The sequence below is a fragment of the Echinops telfairi genome, unplaced genomic scaffold, assembly GCF_000313985.2.
Source record: "Echinops telfairi isolate 266 unplaced genomic scaffold, ASM31398v2 ScPeMD7_3;HRSCAF=10, whole genome shotgun sequence".
NCBI lineage: Eukaryota > Metazoa > Chordata > Mammalia > Afrosoricida > Tenrecidae > Echinops > Echinops telfairi.
Window position 1 is genome coordinate 27,178,611 of NW_022103899.1, and position 4,470 is coordinate 27,183,080.

The 4,470-nt window shown below is 48.0% G+C and overlaps 1 non-coding gene across 1 annotated transcript; it reads right to left on the minus strand.

Annotated features, from left to right (window-relative positions):
* Positions 1–635: 635 nt before the first annotated feature.
* Positions 636–743, minus strand: LOC115872050. The gene has a single exon (XR_004047619.1). It is a non-coding gene; the product is annotated as a U6 spliceosomal RNA (small nuclear RNA).
* Between the last annotated feature and the right edge of the window lie 3,727 nt (positions 744–4,470).

Sequence of the window (4,470 nt, forward strand, 5' to 3'; positions counted from 1 at the left end):
ATTGCTGTTTGCTTTCAGGGTCAGAATGGCCTTGGGGGAAAAGTCTGGGAAAATTTTTTTTAAAGTCTGTCCTGTGTGTTTGAACACAAGTGTGTGAATTTTGTTGACATTTTCCTGTTTGGGAAGTTGATGGACATCCAGAATGAGGTTTGTCATCAATAGACATTTCACCTTTTTTGAAATGAGAAAACCCCTCATACACTTGAGTTTTTCCCAAAGTGCTGTCCTTATATGCTCAACATCACAACATTTATGTGGCATTTTTCCTGAGCAGGAAACAAAAGTTCACAGCCACACACTGTTCTCTTAAATCGACCATCACAAAAAAATGAGGTTTGATGGAAACTGCTTCTATGAAAAAAATTCACTGTGACCAGAGAGAACCTTCCCAGGTGACGCCACTGGGTGCACTAACTCTGAGCAAGTCCCTCCATGCTGTGTACTATGAAAACTCCGCCCAGGGAGCTTTTGCCCCTTTGTGTGTGCGTGTGTGTAGGGGGGGTACCCCCTCATATTCCATGCTCTGTTCCTGCCCCCCTCCCCACACCTCCAAATAAGCTCTACCTTCTCCTTTCATAGCTCACTATGGATCTATTAGTTATGCAGAGTTCAGCTCCTGGCTAAAACAACATTTTTAAAAAGAGGAATGCTTCACGAATTAGCATGCCCTCTTTAGGGAGGGCCATGCTAATCTTCTCTGTGTTGTTTTGACTTCAGTGTCTGTGTTGCTAAGGAGAGAGCACTTGGCTGAAAAATTGCTTGTGGCTTTTAGGCTTGATGGTCAGCCAAGGTTTTCCAGGCAGCTCTCTCTAGAGAGAGCTGCCTTCCCCCTGACTCAGTGTCCGGCCAGGGCCCTGCAGAGCCTGAAGTGAGCTTTTCCAGGACGCAGCCCTGCCCGCCCCACCGGCATACCCTTTGCACCCCCCCATCCTAGCCCGGGCCGCTGCAGAGGGAACCTCCTAACGAGGCCCTTCGTTGGAAGCCCTCCTGGAGCTTGTTCTCACGGTTAGGGCCCACGGTAGTTCTGACTCACAAGGAGCCCATGTTGCACAGCGGGGAACGCTGCAGGGTCCTGCGCCTCCTCGCAATCGCTGGCATACTTGAGCGCATTGGTGCCGCCACGGGGTCCGTCCATCCCCATGATGGTCTTCCTCCTTTTCACGACACTGTGCTTTCCCAAGCATGATGTCCCTTTCCTGGGGCTGGCCTCTCCTGATCACATGTCCACAGAACGTGAGCGGAGCATCGCCCTCTTTCTGGGGCCCCTCTGGTAAGGCCTCCTTACTGCTGGGGAGGAAACCCTGAAGACGCTGTTCTGGGCCTAGGGGCAGGCCTTCGGCCCTCCTTCTCGCCTGGCCCAGAAAGCTGCGAGAGCCTCTGCTCCATGCTCCCTCCGAGAGCCGAGAGCCGTGAGACAAGAACCAGGTCGGTCCCGCCCCATCTGACCTTTGGCCAGGGCAGTTCAGTAGGGGGAAATGAAACCACGGGAATTTCATGCTTGGACTATTGCAGGACGTGAGTAAAACCCGGCCTGTGGTTTGCTTGTGGCTCGGAGTCTGTCAGCGACTCTGCTCAGCTCCTGACACGGTGAAGTCTTGGAGCAGAAACAAGGTGTCTGCGTTCCATCGTTTTTTTCTTTCCTTGGGCTTTCCTTTGAATTTCAATTGCATAGAAACTTTCCAATTTAAATATATCAAAGGGGACCCATGATTCTTACCGAGAGACAGAAAATGAGATCTCCATATCACACCGTCCAAAACATTTCATTCCACATGTTTCCAAGACCAAGCTGAACAGAACACTGGTGAACCAAAATTTTAAAAGAAAACATTGGCAAGCATCTTGAGGGAAGATCGAATCAAAGTGCAAACCTTAAGGAAAGGCCGGATGCTTCTGTTTTAAAGCAGGACCTGCTATAAACTGAAAAATGGTATCTGCTACCCAGTAAAGGGATGTATAGCCAACATATGCAAAGAACCTCTACAAATCTACAGAAAATTAAGCAATCCAATTAGGTGGGGGGAAAAATTAACCAGTAATTAATAGAAAGGGAAATACCAATGCACAACAAGGTTGGCACGGAGTATTGGACGTACCAAGCACTGCCAAAAGAATGAGCAAACCTGTCTTGGCAGAAGTGCATGAGAGGCTTTTTCTTACATGCTTTGGACATGTTCTCAGGAGGAACCCGGTCCTGGAAGGACATCATGCTTGGCAAGGTGGAGGGTCAGCGACAAAGAGAAAGACCCTCAGGGAGATGGACTGATATGCCTGATGCAGCTGAACTCGTGTCATGAAAGAAAGAAGAAAAAAAAAGACACCACATTGTGAGTCCATGCTAACTCAGCGACCCCGTGTGCAAAGAAAGAGCGCAGTGCCCGGGCCTGGGCCATCCTCACAGCGGGTGTCACGTTTGAGACCTTCTTGGCACGGACCCTCTCACGAAGCATAATGTCCTTTTCCAGGCACGGTCTCTCTTGGGAGCCTGGCTGAAGCGCATGAGATGAAGGCCCTCCCTCCATCTGGCTGAACTCCTTCCCCGACGGAGTTTGTGCTTCGGCAGCTCGCAGCCTGTGAGAGATGGACTTTGTTCAGGTTAAAGATATGGCAAATATTAAAATAGGGGACCCACCTCAACTGACTAGAAAAGTGATTCAGTCAGTAACTGGAAGTGCCCATCCAGCCTCCCCAGGACTTTGGCACTGACTTCTGGGGCCTGCCTGTTCTTTCCTCCACGGGAGAGTTTCTGGGAAAGGAAAGGACGCATATTCCAGGAAAGGAAAGAAGAGAGCAGAGGTGGGCCACCGGGCAGACGCGGACGGTCAGCTCTCAGCAGCTTCCTTCTCAGATCCACCTTTGCTCTGACACCTCAGCTCCCAGTGCACAGAGCAGCGGTGTTTGCATGCCGGCTTCTCTGGCCACCCATCAGGCGCTTTCGCTCAGGTGTCCAATGCCTTAGAGCAGTGGTTCTCAACCTTCCTCATGCCGCAGCCCTTTCGTGCAGTTCCTCAGGTTGTGGTGACCCTCCAACCATGAAATCATTATCATTGCTACTTCATCACTGTCATTTTGCTACGGTTATCAATCAAGTGATCCCCGTGAAAGGGTCGTTTGACCCCCACACAGGTCGAGCACCGCTGCCTTAGAGCAAGACTTAAATCTGGCCTCATTTCACCACCCACCTCCTATTTCTGGTAGGAGCCCCGGGAGGTAGTGGTTACACGTTGGGCAAGGCTCCCTCTCCGTGGTCTGCAGGTGGAAACCACCAGGAGAAAGACTGGGCTTTCTACTCCCGTGAACAGTGAGCAGCGGTGGCTGGGCGCCCGCATGGACTGGATGGCAGTGCGTCTGGTTTCGGTTTGGTTTCTTGTTGAGTCATCCGTGGTAGCTTGTGTCTACACAAGGAAGTTGTTTCATCTACGTTAAGTATGTTTTGATGGCATGACGTTATTCGTAAAACTCCATTGTTGTCCTTCAAACTTCGTAAAATCTGTATGTGATAGCATCTCTCTTATCTTGATATTGGTCATTTCCATCTTATTGATTTGCCTGGGGGGTTCATTGATTTCCTTATTATTTTTAGTTTTATATTTCATTGATTTCTTCTCCAACCTATCTTGCTTCCTTTCTTCTGTGCTTATTGGCATGTCATTTGCTCCTTTCCTCCCCTAGATTCTAAGATGGAAGTGGAGGTCATTTTGAGACTTTTCTTTTTTTCTGATCGCTATGGCTTGGTGCTGTATATAATTTTCCCTAAGTGCTACTTTGTTGTCATCCCACACATTTTGATGTGCTTTGTTTCATTTTAATTTCATTCAGAATCCTGTCATGTTTCTCTTAAAATTTTTGTGAGGGGACCCTTAGATATTTAGAATTGTATTACTTATTTTAAACATATTTGAGACAGTTTCCAGACATCTTTCTGTTTTCCAGGCAAATAGCAGGTTCCCAATGCCCAGGAAGTAAAATATTCTATTTCTTTAAAACCCACTGATATCAAGTAGCTTCAGACTCACAGTGGCCCTGTAGGGCAGAGTAGAATTGCCTCATGGTCTTTCCAAGTCAGTCTACCTTTAAGGAAGCAGTCAGCCTCAACTTAATTCCATGGGGCAGCTGGCGAGTTTGAACTGGCATTCTTTTGGTTAGCAGCTGAATGCTTCCTCACTGCACCATCAAGGCTCCCTTTCAATTCCCCAGAATTATATGAAGAACTTTTTTATGAAGAAGTTATTTTATGTTACACTGAGTGCATGCCAGAGCATTAGTGGACAATGCCTTAAGAAGACCACCAGAGGGCAATAAGTCAACATGAAAATTCTATTGAAACACTATTGGACAAGGAGTCCATGTTGATTTACAGCACCCCCATTTGCTGAAGCCAGATGGCTCTTAGTCTTGGCGAAAAGCAGAGAATACCGAATGATGTTTGCTTGTGTTTATTGACTAGGCCAAGGCATTCAACTGTGTGCA